The following is a 14,392-nucleotide window of genomic DNA, read 5'->3' as shown; positions in this document are numbered from 1 at the left end:
TCCGAAAGAGAATCAAGCGTGTGTACAGCGGCATAAACGCAGCAGTGAAAGTATTGGTGAGGTTCGGTGAGCAAATGAAGACCGTTTGAAGTCATATTGCATGGTACCCATTCCATGGTTCTCAACTCTCCAGGTTTAAGGGATTCTTCCTTCACCTAAAACATGCATGTGGAACCCAGAGTATGATCCACCGTGTGATCGGGAAACGTGTTCAAATGTGTCTCAGTTTTCGTCCCCTGGTACTCGGGTGCAACATTCCAGACGCTTTACTAACACTCTCCCCACTTGGAGAGTCAGTGCCTTTAACCTCCTGGTTGGCCTAGTTTGCAATTTCTGCAGAAAATGAACAGGAATAGGGAGAACCAATGAGAGACTAGCTGGAGGTGTCTGGACGGGCAAATTTATCTCTCATTTCCCACCAGGAAGAGGAATTAACCAAAGGCTCAGCGAGCCATGCTGGAACCACACTAGGGCCTGAAGCAATCCTGCAGTGTTGCGGCCAGCTCACAAGAAAGCGAGTTGAAGAAAGAGCTAAGGGGCCCTGTAATTCACACACCTGCAGAGTTCTAAATGACAGCTAACATCCAAAAATATATTGAAGTAAGGCTGCCAAGAGGACTTGAAAGCGGGGCAGAATTGCAGGAAACCGATTTCAGGAGGTAGAGTAGAATTGCATGTAAAGCATAAGAAAAGAGGCAGAACGTCCACAATGATGCACTTGGCCAAAAATGGCGTATTCTTTTTTTCCTGAATATATTCAGGAAAAAACGCATACGCCCTTTTTGGCCAACCAAGCAAGCTTGCAAAGGAAATCTGCACTACAATGAAGTCTCACTGCCCCCCGGTCAAAAGGGCCATCTGAAAAAAGTGTAAAATCCAGAAAGGCAGGACAGACCATGGAGAACTGGGAGCCTACTTAGCCTGATGGGCGGGATGTAAATTGCCAACAGCCACTCTGGAGAAGTGTATGGTGTTTCCTGAAACATCTAAAAAACAAAGCAACAGAGCCTAGGGCACTTCCATTTTTGGTCCTATAGATTAGGGAAATTAAAATCAAAAAGACACAGCCACCCCAAAGTTTGGAACGGCTCTGTTTACAAGAACCTCGTTTACGGTTCAAGTTCAATATCGCAGAAAGCGAAAAATGGATAAAGAAGTTGTGGTACTTACGTACAATGCAATATCACTCAGCAATGAAATCTATGTCATCAGGCCAGTAGCAGCATAATGAGTGGATTCAGGTACGATGATTCTAAGTGAAATAAGTCACACAGAAAAAGAAACATCGTAAGATATCACTAATACACGGATTGTAAACTTGGCTACACAGGAACTGAATTACAAAACAGAATAGGGTCTCAAATGTAGAAAACCAACTTATGCTTGCTTAAGGGGAAAGGTGAGGTGGGGTGCTGCAGAAAACCAGAGATTGAAATTAGCACAGATACCTTTCCATAAGCCAAATATGTAATAGACAAGAGCTACTCCTTGCTCAACGAAGTGGACTCAACACCCCATATTAAACGCCTAAGAATATACCTGACTAGTAAGAATCTTAAAACCTATGGATTTATATGTCTCCGAAAGAGAACCAAGCGTGTGTACAGCGGCATAAACGCAGCAGTGATAGGATTGGTGAGGTTCGGTGAGCAAATGCAGACCCTTGGAAGTCATATTGCATGGTACCCATTCCATGGTTCTCAACTCTCCAGGTTTAAGGGATTCTTCCTTCAGCTAAAACATGCATGTGGAACCCAGAGTATGATTCACCGTGTGATTGGGAAACGTGTTCAAATGTGTCTCAGATTTCGTCCCCTGGTACTCGGGTGCAACATTCCAGACACTTTACTAACACTCTCCCCACTTGGAGAGTCAGTGCCTTTAACCTCCTGTTTGGCCCAGTTTGCAATTTCTGCGGAAAATGAACAGGAATAGGGAGAACCAATGAGAGACTAGCTGGAGGAGTCTGGACGGGCAAATTTAACTCTCATTTCCCACCAGGAAGAGGAATTAACCAAACGCTCAGCGAGCCATGCCGGAACCACACTAGGGCCTGAAGCAATCCTGCGGTGTTGCGGCCAGCTCACAAGAAAGCGTGTTGAAGAAAGGAGCTCAGGGGCACTGTAATTCACAAACCTGCAGAGTTATAAATGACAGGTATCATCCAAAATTATACTGAAGTAAGGCTGCGAAGAGGACTTGAAAACGGTGCAGAATTGCTGGAAACCGATTTCAGAAGGTACACGGGAGTCGCTCTTAAAGCATAGGAAAAGAGACAGAACTTGGAAAATAATGCACTTGGCAAAAGAGGGCATATGTGTTTTATCCAGAGCTCTCATAACCGAGGGGAGGAGATTCCCAGCAGGCTCCAACTGCCACCTGAAGGCTCACGTTGTCAAGGCAACGTGAGCAAGCCAGGCAGGAGTTACCTCACAGCAGAGGTCCCAGCTCACAGAAGGGTGAGAAAATCAGCCAACATCAGACTCTCACCAGAGGGTCCACATCACCAAGGGGATGGGAACCAGGCAGGAGTGTCTTCACACCAGTGGGGCCACATCATCGAAAGGTGAGGTACTCAGCACATGTGTCCTCAAACCAGAGGACCCACATCACCAAGGGCCTCGGAGTGAGGCAGGCAGGAGTAGCCTCACAACACTGGGCCCATAGAACAAAAAAGTGAGGAATCCAGCAGTTGGAACCTCCCAGCAGGCGGCCCAGAGCACCGAGGCTATGGGATCCAGGCCACAGTGAACTCACAGAAGAGGGCCCATGTCATGAAACTGAGCAACCCAGCCATTGGGACCTCAGAGCAGGAGGCCCACATCCCCATGGGGATATAAATCTGGTAGGAGTGTCCTCGCACCACTGAGAACGTATCAGAAAATTTTGGGAGACCAGCAGTTAGGGCCTGACGCCAGAGGACCCTCATCACCAAGGGAAGGAGGCTCCCAGCAGGCTCCAACTGCCACCAGAGGGCTGACGTCGCCAAGGTGATGTGTGCCAACCAGGCACGAATGACCTCACAGCAGAGGGCCCACCTCAGAGAAGTGTGATGAACCCAGTCAGGATCACACTCGCACCAGAGGGCCCACATCACCAAATGGATTCGAACCAGGCAGGAGTGTCCTCACATGAGTAGGGCCACATCATCTAAAGCTGAGGAACCCAGAACATGTGGCTTCAAACCATAGGACACCCATCATCAAGGGGCTGGGAATGAGGCAGGCAGGAGGAGCCTCACAAAAGAGGGCCCAAAAATAAGAAAGGTGAGGAGTGACCTCACAGCAGAGGGCCCACCTCACAGAAGGGTGAGGAACACAGCCAGGATCAGACTCTCACCAGAGGGTCCACATCACCAAGGGGATGGGAACAAGGCAGGAGTGTCCCCAAACCAGTGGGACAACATCATCGAAAGGTGAGGATCCCAGCACATGTAGCCTCAAACCAGAGGAACCACATCACTAAGGGGTTCGGAACGAGGCTGGCAGGACCAGCCTCACAACACAGGGTCCATAGAATATAAAAGTTGAGGAATCCAGCAGTTGGAACCTCCCAGCAAGTGGCCCAGAGCACCGAGGCTATGAGATCCAGGCCGCAGTGAACTCACAACAGACGGCCCACATCATGAACCTGTGAGCAGCCCAGCCGTTGGGACCTCAGAACAGAAGGCCCACATCCCCATTGGGATGGGAACCTGGCAGGAGTGGCCTCGCACCACTTAGCACATATCAGAAAATGTTAGGAGCCCAGCAGTTAGGGCCTGACGCCAGGGGGCCCTCATAACTGAGGGGAGGAGACTCCCAGCAGGTTCCAACTGCCAACAGAGGGCCCACGTCTACAAGGAGGCATGCGTCAGCCAGGCAGTAGTGACCTCACAGCAGAGGGCCTATCTCACAGAAGGGTGAGGAACCGAGGCAGGATGAGACTCTCGCCAGAGGGCCCACAACACCAAGGGGATGGAAACCAGTCAGGACTGTCCTCCCACCAGTGGGGCCACATCATCGAAAGGTGAGGAACCCAGCACATGCGGCCTCATATCAGAGGACATACATCACAAAGGGGATGGGAGTGAGGCAGGTAGGAGTAGCCTAAATACAGAGGGCCCAAAGAATAAAAAAGGTGAGGAATCCAGCATTTGGAACCTCCCAGCAGGCGGCCGAGAGCACAGAAGCTATGGGATGCAGGCAGGAGTGAACTAACACCAGAGAGCCCACATCATGAAACTGTGAGCAACCCAGGCGTTGGGACCTCAGAGCAGAAAGCCCACATCCCCATGGGGATGGGAACCTGACAGGAGTGTCCTGGCATCACTGGGCTCACATCAGAAAACGTGGGGAGCCCAGCAGTTATGGCCTGATGCTAGAGGGCCGTCATCACCGAGGGCAGGAGGCTCCCAGCAGGTTCCATGTGCCAACAGAGGGCCCACGTCGCCAAGGTGATGTGTGCAAGTCAGGCAGGATTGACCTCACAGCAGAGGGCCTACCTCACAGAAGAGTGAGGAACCCAGCCAGGATAAGACTGTCACCAGAAGGCCCACATCACCAAGGGGATGGGAACCAGGCAGGAGTGTCCTCACACCAGTGGGGCCACATCATTGAAAGTTGCGGAACCCAGCACATGTGGCCTCAAACCAGAGGACCCACATCACGAAGGGGTTGCGAGTGAGGCAGGCAGGAGGAGCATCGCAACACAGGACCCATAGAATACAAAAGTTGAGGAATCGAGCAGTTGGAACCTCCCAGCAGGCGGCCCAGAGCACAGAGGCTATGGCATCCAGGCCAGAGTGAACTAACAGCAGAGAGCCCACATCATGAAACTGTGAACAACCCAGCCGTTGGGACTTCAGAGCAGAAGACCCACATCCCAATGGGGATGTGAACCTGGATAGAGTGTCTTCGAACCACTGGGCGCACATCACAAAATGTGGGGAGCCCAGCAGTTAGGGCCTGACGCCAGAGGGCCCTCATCACCAAGGGGAGGAGGCTCCCAGCAGGCTCCAAGTGCCACCGAAGGCTCATGTCCACAAGGCGAGGTGAGCAAGCCAAGCAGGAATGACCTCACAGCAGACGGCCCACCTCACAGAAGGGTGAGGAACCCAGCCAGGATCAGACTCTCAACAGAGGGCCCACATCACCAAGGGGATGTGAACCAGGCAGGAGTCTCCTAAGACCATTGGTCCCACATCATCGAAAGGTGAGGAACCCAGCACATGTGGCCTCAAACCAGACGACACACATCACGAAGGGGCTGGGAGTGAGGCAGGCAGGAGGATCCTCACAACAGAGGGCCTAAAAAATTAAAAAAGTGAGGAATCCAGCAGTTGGAACCTCCCAGCAGGCGGCCAAGAGCACAGAGGCTATGGGATCCAGGCCACAGTGAACTAACACCAGAGAGCCCACATCATGAAATTGTGATCAACCCAGCCGTTGGAACCTCAGAGCAGAAGGCCCACATCCCCATGGAGATGGGAACCTAAGAGGAGTGCCCGAGCATCACTGGGCTCACTAAGAAAAGTTGGGGAGCCCAGCAGTTAGGGCCTGACGTCAGAGGGCCCTCATCACAGAGGTGAGGAGGCTCCCAGCAGGGTCCAAGTGCCACCAGAGGGCTCATGTTAACAAGGCGAGGTGAGCAAGCCAGGCAAGAGTTACCTGATAGTAGAGGGCCCACCTCACAGATGGGTGAGGAACCCAGCCAGGATCAGACTCTCACCAGAGGGCCCACATCACAAAGGGGATGGGAACCAGTCAGGATTATCCTCACACCAGTGGGGCCTCATCATCTTAAGGTGAGGAACCCAGCACATGTGTCCTCAAACCAGAGGACCCACATCACCAAGGGCCTTGGAGTGAGGCAGGCAGGAGTAGCCTCACAACACAGGGCACATAATATAAAAAACGTGAGGATTCCAGCATTTAGACCTTCCAGCAGGCGGCTCAGAACACCGAGGCTATGGGATCCAGGCCGCAGTGAACTCACAGCAGAGGGCCCACATCATAAAACTGTGAGCAACCCAGGCGTTGGGACCTCAGCGCAGAAGGCCCACATCCCCATGGGAATGGGAACCTGGCTGGAGTGTCCTCGCACCACTGGGCGCACATCAGAAAATGTGGGGAGCCCACCATTTAGGGCCTGATGCCAGAGGGCCGTCATCACCGAGAGGAGGAGGCACCCTGCACGCTCCAACTGCCACCAGAGGGCTCACGTCTCCAAGGTGACGTGTGCCAGCCAGGCAGGAGTGACCTCACAGCAGAGGGCCTACCTCACAGAACGTTGAGGAACCCAGCCAGGATTAGACTCTCGCCAGAGGGCCCACCTCACCAAGGGGATGGGAACCAGGCAGGAGTGTCCTCACACGAGTGGGGCCACATCATCGAAAGGTGAGGAACGCAGCACATGTGGCCTCAAGCCATAGGACAGTCATCACCAAGGGGCTGGCAGTGAGGCAGGCAGGAGGAGCCTCACAACAGAGGGCACATAGAATAAAAAAGTTGAGGAATCCAGCAGTTGGAACCTCCCAGCAGGCGGCTCAGAGCACCGATGATAAGGGATCCTTGCCGGAGTGAACTCACAGCAGAGGGCCCACATCATGGTACTGTGAGCAAGCCAGCCGTTTTGACCTCAGAGCAGAAGGCCCATATCCCCATGGGGATGGGAACCTGGCAAGAGTGTCCTCACTCACTTGGCACACATCAGAAAATGTGGGGAGCCCAGCAGTTATGGCCTAAGGCAAGAGGGCCCTCATCACTGAGGGGAGGAGGATCCCAGCACACTCCAACTGCCACCAGAGGGCCCACGTCGCCAAGGTGACGTGTGCCAGACAGGCATGAATGACCTCACAGCAGAGGGGCCACCTCACAGACGGGTGGGGAACCCAGCCAGGATCAGACTCTCACCTGAGGGCCCACATCAGCAAGGGGATGGGAACCAGTCAGGACTGTCTTCCCTCCAGTGGGGCCACATCATCGAAAGGTGCGGAACCCAGCACATGTGGCCTCAAATCAGAGGACACATATCACAAAGGGAATGGGAGTGAGGCAGGCAGGAGTAGCCTAAAAACAGAGGGCCCAAAGAATAAGAAAGGTGAGGAATCCAGCAGTTGGAACCTCCCAGCAGGTGGCCGAGAGCACAGAAGCTATGGGATGCAGGCAGGAGTGAACTAATAGCAGAGAGCCCACATCATGAAACTGTGAGCAACCCAGGCGTTGGTACCTCAGAGCAGAAGGCCCACATCCCAATGGGGAGGTGAACCTGGCTGGAGTGTCCTCGCACCACTGGGCGCACATCACAAAATGTGGGGAGACCAGCAGTTAGGGCCTGACGCCAGAGGGCCCTCATCACCGAGGGGAGGAGGCTCCCAGCAGGCTCCAAGTGCCACCAGAGGGCTCATGTCCACAAGGCGAGGTGAGCAAGCCAGGCAGGAGTGACCTCACAGCAGACGGCCCACCTCACAGATGGGTGAGGAACCCAGCCAGGATCAGACTCTCAACAGAGGGCCCACATCACCAAGGGGATGTGAACCAGGCAGGAGTCTCCTAAGACCATTGGTCCCACATCATCGAAAGGTGAGGAACCCAGCACATGTGGCCTCAGACCAGACGACACACATCACGAAGGGGCTGGGAGTGAGGCAGGCAGGAGGATCCTCACAACAGAAGACCCAAAAAATTAAAAAAGTGAGGAATCCAGCAGTTGGAACCTCCCAACAGGTGGCCAAGAGCACAGAGGCTATGGGATCCAGGCCTCTGTGAACTAACACCAGAGAGCCCACATCATGAAAATGTGAACAACCCAGCCGTTGGGACTTCAGAGCAGAAGGCCCACATCCCCATTGAGATGGGATCCTAAGAGGAGTGCCCAAGCATCATTGGGCTCACTAAGAAAAGTTGGGGAGCCCAGCAGTTAGGGCCTGACGCAAGAGGGCCCTCATCACCGAGGGGAGGAGATCCTCAGCACGCTCCTACTGCCACCACATGGCTGACTTCACCAAGGCAATGTGTGCCAGCCATGCAGGAGTGACCTATCAGCAGTGACCTCCCTCACAGAAGGGTGAGGAACACAGCCAGGAACAGACTCTCACCAGGGGGTCCACATAACCACGTAGATGAGAACCAGGCAGGAGTGTCCTCACACTAGTGGGGCCACATCATCGAAAGGTGAGGAACCCAGCAAAGGTGGCCACAAACCAGAGGACCCACATCACCAAGGGGTTGAGAGTGAGGTAGGTGTCTGGACGGGCATATTTAACACTCATTTCCCACCAGGAAGAGGAATTAACCAAAGGCTCAGCGTGCCCTGCCAGAAGCAGATTAGGGCCTGAAGCAGTCTTGCGGGTTTGCGGCCAGCTCACAAGAAAGCGAGTTGAAGAAAGGAGCTCAGGGGCCCTGTAATTCACAAACCTGCAGAGTTATAAATGACAGCTATCGTCCAAAAATATATTGAAGTAAGGCTGCCAAGAGGACTTGAAAGCGGGGCAGAATTTCAGGAAACCGATTTCAGGAGGTAGACTGGATTTGCATTTAAAGCATAGGAAAAGAGGCAGAACATCGACAATGATGCACTTGGCAAAAAAAGGGCGTATGAGTTTGTTCCTGAATATATTCAGGAAAAAACACATACGCCCTTTTTGGCAAACCAAGCAAGCTTGCAATGGAAATCCGAACTACTATGAAGTGTCACTTCCCCCCGGTCTAAAGGGCCATCTGAAAAAAGTGTAAAATCCAGAAAGGCAAGACAGGCCATGGGGAAAAAGGAGCCTTGTTATGCTGATGGGCGGGATGTAAATTGCCAACAGCCACTCTGGAGAAGTGTATGGTGTTTCCTGATACATCTGAAAAACAAAGCAACAGAGTCTAGGGCATTTCCACTTATGGTCCTATAGCTTAGGGAAATTAAAATCAAACAGACACAGCCACCCCAAAATTTGGGATGGCTCTGTTTACAAGAACCTCGTTTACGGTCCAAGTTCAATATCACAGAGAGCAAAAACTGGATAAAGAAGTTGTGGTACTTATGTACAATGCAATATCACTCAGCAATGAAATCTGTGTCACCAGGCCTGTACCAGCATAATGAGTGGATTGAGGCACGGTGATTCTAAGTGAAACAAGTAACACAGAAAAAGAAACATCATAAGGTATCACTAATGCACGGAATGTAAACTTGGCTACACATGAACTGAATTACAAAACAGAACAGGGTCTCAAGTTTAGAAAACCAACTTATGCTTGCTTAAGGGGAAAGGTGAGTTGGGGTGCTGCATAAAACCAGAGTTTGAAATTAGCACAGATACCGTTCCATAAGCCAAATATGTAATAGACAAGACCTACCCCTTGTTCATCGAAATGGACTCAACAATGAGGTATCACCTCACACCTGTTAGAATGGGCATCATCTGAAAATCTACAAACAACAAATGCTGGAAAGGGTGTGGAGAAAAGGAAGCCTCTTCCACTATTGTTGGGAATATAAATTGATACAGTCACTATGGAGAACAATATGGAGTTTCTTAAGAAACTAATAATAGAATTACCATATGATACAGCAATCCCAGTACTGGACATATACCCAGACAAAACCATAAATCAAAAAGAGACATTCACCGTAATGTTCATTGCATCACTATTTACAATATCGAGGTAATGGAAGCAACCTAAATGCCCACAGACAGACGAATGCATAAAGATGTGGTACATATATAAAATGGAATATTACTAAGCCATGAAAGGAATGAAACTGGGTCATTTGTAGAGACGTCGATGGATCTAGAGACTGTCATACAGAGTGAAGTAAGTCAGAAAGAGAAAAACAAATCTTGTATATTCATGCATATATGTGGAACCTAGAAAAACTGTACAGATTAACCGTTTTGCAAGGCATAAATAGAGCAACAGATGTAGACAACAATCGTATGGACAACAAGGGGGGAAAGCTCTTGGGGGTGGTGGTGGTGGGAGGAGTTGAGAGATTGGGATTGGCATGTAAACATTTATATGTATAAAATAGATAACCAATAAGAACCTGCTGTATAAAAATATAAAATAAAATTCAAAATTAAAAAGAAATAAAATTTAAAAAATAAAACAGAAAAAACAATTATTCCCTTCACATACATGTATTTATATGAATAAATTATTTCCATGCTTATATCTGTAAATACAAAAAAGAAGAATAAAATCTACCTTGAACCAAAAACGAAAAAGAGAAAAAAAAAACAGAACCCACCAGTTACTCAGAGGAAAACCGTATCAGGGCACTTGCTCCAGTTGTAAACAATTCTGAAGTTGGTCAGTGGTGGGGAATCGTCTCCCATTCAGCCAGCAGCCCCCACACAACAAGCGTCCTCATTGCAAAGCTGGGGCACCGTGCCGAGGCATCTGTGAGTAAACGTGAGCTGAGCCCCAGGCCAGTTGCTGCTGAACTGTTCCCACCCTTCCCAGGTAAAACACCTGAATATATACAAGGACTTGAAAGCCTAGAGGAAGGGCCATGGAGCCACACGAGTGACAGCATGCCAGCTGACTTGGTGCCTGCAGGCCAGCCAGGATGGTCCTGGCCCTGGGTGCTCTTCTGGAAGATTTCCATTTCCCTGCCTGAGATACCCGTCCTGTCCCTGCCCCCACTGCTTTTTTCCTTCCTCACCTCTGCCCAGGGAGCAATTCCAGCAGCAGGTATGGGTGACACATCCTCTTCTTTAGCAGGTGGCAGCCTGGCAACTGCTGCAGAAAGTCCAGCAGAGCCCCACTCACACTGGGCCACCCACAAAGCCGTGGCCTCTCACTCCCTCCCACCAGCCCAGCCCCGAGACTGCTGACAGGGCAGAGAAAATGGCGTCAGACACAGCTGCAGGGGCTCTTGCTGCCTGGAGTGGTATTTATATTGATCTCAACCCAGGCACACCTGGGGAGGGCTGGCCGGCACCGTAAGGCTGCCCAGGTCAGCCAATCGTCACCCCTCAGGGGCTCACAGTTGCAGAAAATGGAACTTGCTGAACCGGCCAGGTCCAAGGAACAGGTGTGGGCTCCTGAGAGTCAGGATAGACAAGGGGCTGCAGCTTTGGCTTGTTTTCTAATCATTTTATCTGGCCCATGAGTGGGAGACAACTTCAAGAAAACCCTCTCCTAATGAGAGGAACCCAGGAGTCAGGGAGAGGAGGGGTGGGTGGTGGTTGGAGACAGAGGCCTGGTGCCCCGGGTGCAGTGGAAGTCTCTGGAAGACCAGGTGGAGGGAGGCCACACAGAGTGATGCCCAGGGTCACAGACCTGTCGGAGCTGCTGTTTGTTAGTTCAAGTCCTGCTCTGAGGTGCTCTGTGTCAGCTCTGAGCGACAGGTGAGCTGGGGGTGCTCTTCAATGAGGGCTATGTGCACGGTTCCTGTGTGCCCAGCCCTGCCACGGTACCTGCAAGGGTAGCTCTGTATCCTGGGAGGGGCCTGACCACGAGAGCCCCGTGGGCTGGCTTGGGGGTGGGGTACCTGCCCAGGAGAGCTCCATATCCTGGGATTGGCCTGACCACGAGAGCTCCATGGGCTGCTGGGGACCTGGTAAAGGATGTCAGGACAGTCAGTGAAGCCACCGAGGATATACCTCCAGTTGCTCCTAATTCCTACACCCTGCTGGTCATTCTACCAACCACCAGGACATGGTATTCTGTATTAGTCTTCAATGATGCCTTCTTTTGTATTCCATTAGTCCCAGAGTCACAAGAAATTTTGGCTTGTGAGTGGCAGGACTCAACATACAACTAAAACAATACTTCCGGGCCGTCTTGCCCCAAGGGTTCAAAAATTCCCACACCATCTTTGGGGAAAGCTTAGCTAAAGACCGAAAAGTTCTACCTCTGGAAAAGGAAACCCTCCTTCAATATGCAGACGACATTCTGATTGCCAGCCCTACTAAGGAGGCCTCTGAACTACCAAGCCAATAAAGGATAGAAGTTGTCCAAGAAAAAGCTCAAATATCACAGACTGCGGTGACCTGCCTGGGCTTCATTCTCACACAAGGTCGGAGAAGCCCATCCCAGGAAAGGGAAGAAACCATTTGCAGCCTTACCCCTTTCTAAAACGAGAAGACAGCTTAGGGGTTCCTGGGGAGGCCAGGGTTTGCTGCTTCTGGATCCCTAACTACAGTCTACTAGCTGGGCCTCTATATGAAACACTGAAAGGAAAAGATGATGATCCTTTTGAACAGAATCCAGAAGTGGCCTTTCAAGAATGGAAAGAGCAGTCAATTCAGACCCTTGCCCTGGAACTCCCTAATTGAGCTAAACCCTTTGACCTTTCCATTCCCGGTGAAAGGTGAATCGCCATTGGAGAATTAGTGCAAAAACTGGGACCACTTGAAATGGAACAACGCAAGAATGCCATCCAGGTAGGATAAACTACAGTCACCAAGGGGCTTGGCCCACTGCCACATCTGGCCAAGATACTGGCGGTATCTAAAAACCTGGAAATCAGCAGCCCAAAAGGCCACCTCCCTCCTAAGGGAAAAGGACCCCACGTGGTGATCCTAATCACCAACCATGCCCTGAAGTTGCAGGGTTCGCTCCGTGGGCACACCGACCTCGAGTGAGGAGGCCCTCCAACTCCAACATCCAGAGAGATAACCGGGGGCAGCAGGGCACCATGACGACTCGTGTGAACATCACTTGACCTGGAGTTTCTCTCATAAAACAACAATAGTGTGTCCCGAAGGAGTAGACTACTGCTTGCAGGACTTACTGCACCCGGAGGGGAGCTAATAATCTTGGCGGGGGAACCGTATATCACACTGTCACCATAGAAAAGCCTACAGACACCGTGATGATGGTGGCCAATAAGACCGGCTGGACTCCTGTTTACTTCAAAAGGCTGTTGACTCAGTGGCCATCATGGTCCTTGATCACCACTGACCCTGGACTGTCTGGGAGTTGAGCGGGCAGGGCTCTGACACCTGGTGCTGTTTTTACGTTAATTCAGGGACCTAATTGAAGAAAGAGCAGACTACTGGTCAGAGCATCTAGGCTGGCAGAAACGGTCAGCCTAAGGTGGCCGAACAAATGTGGGGCGGGGTGAAACCGGCCCCCACAGCGTCTCTGCACATCTCTTTCCTGGACCCTTAAAGGTCATTAGAATCTATAACACTTCCAATGCTGGTGCTCAGGCGGACGAGCAGGGAGGCAGGGGTCCTGGGGCCAATCAACGTCACCTGGAGGCTGCTGGGGAGAAGTTCTGACCCTCGTCCCCTGGTATGAGGGCTCCCAACTCAGCACTCAGCAGTTACAGAAGAAGGGTCTGCACCCTCAGCACTCCAAGAATGAGGAATGGGACAAAAGGCAGAGGAGGGGTTTGTCCCCAGCAAAGCCCATTAAAAATCCCTGGGAGATAAAAATAGAATCTGGGCAATAAAGTCAAGTCTGACCTTTTTTATCCTTTGTGCTTTGTCTAATTTCACGTGCTCCTAGGGTCCCGCATACAGAGGTTCCACACCCGGCACTTCAGACCAGATTTCCTAGTGCAGAATGGCTGGGTCGACACCTCAGCTCCTGGGGCCCAGTGCAGACTCCGAGATATAGAGCCTGAGCTGCAGCCAACCCGGCCCTCGAGAGCTCCGCCCCCTCCCTCCCACTGACTCTGACAGGATCTCTACACAGCAGCCCAGCCCACAGCCCACGGGGTAGTGCATGCTCTCACCTCTCCATTCTCTGATCAAAATATAAAGTTTCCTTTGCTTGTGAACCAAACTCAGTCTCGATCTTTTGGCCCCAATGACACTGGGCAGGGGGACACTTGTTGGGGTCCACTCTGGAGGATCAGTAACAGAAATTGAGACTACTGTAACTTCAATGAACAGATGTGTGAGCCAAACTGTAGTTAACATAGAACAGTTTATAAGGCTCGGGTAAAATAAGATGTTTCTAACACTTCCATTTGATATTTCCATCACTTTATTATAAGCAAGTTCAGTGAAAAGGTTTGTCTTATTTGTCAGGTCAATATTAGAGAAATGAAGTGATTTCTTTCCAAGGATGTACATCTAATAATCTTGGTTAAAGCTTCAATCTTGTTTTAAATGCTTTTCCATTGAAAATGATACCTCTCTTTCAGCTCCCCCATTTCTGAGAAGTATAAAATCTTATAATTTATTATTATCAAAGGGGAAAGGTGGGAGGAGGGATAAATTAACAGTTTGGAATTAAAACATACACACTGCTATGTATAAAATAGATCATCAACAAGGAACTACTGTATAGCACAGGGAACTACACTCAATATTTTGCAATAACCTATAAGGGGAAATAATCGGAAAAAGAATAGATATTTTTATTGACATCATCTATCAATGACAGTTAAAGTGTAACCTAAGGGAAGCCGGTGGTGAGTGCTTCTGACCCTGAAGACTTCAATCATCTAAAGTTTG

This window comes from Pseudorca crassidens (assembly GCF_039906515.1).
Source record: "Pseudorca crassidens isolate mPseCra1 chromosome 1 unlocalized genomic scaffold, mPseCra1.hap1 SUPER_1_unloc_3, whole genome shotgun sequence".
NCBI classification, from domain to species: Eukaryota; Metazoa; Chordata; class Mammalia; order Artiodactyla; family Delphinidae; genus Pseudorca; species Pseudorca crassidens.
This window is presented reverse-complemented; position numbering follows the sequence as displayed.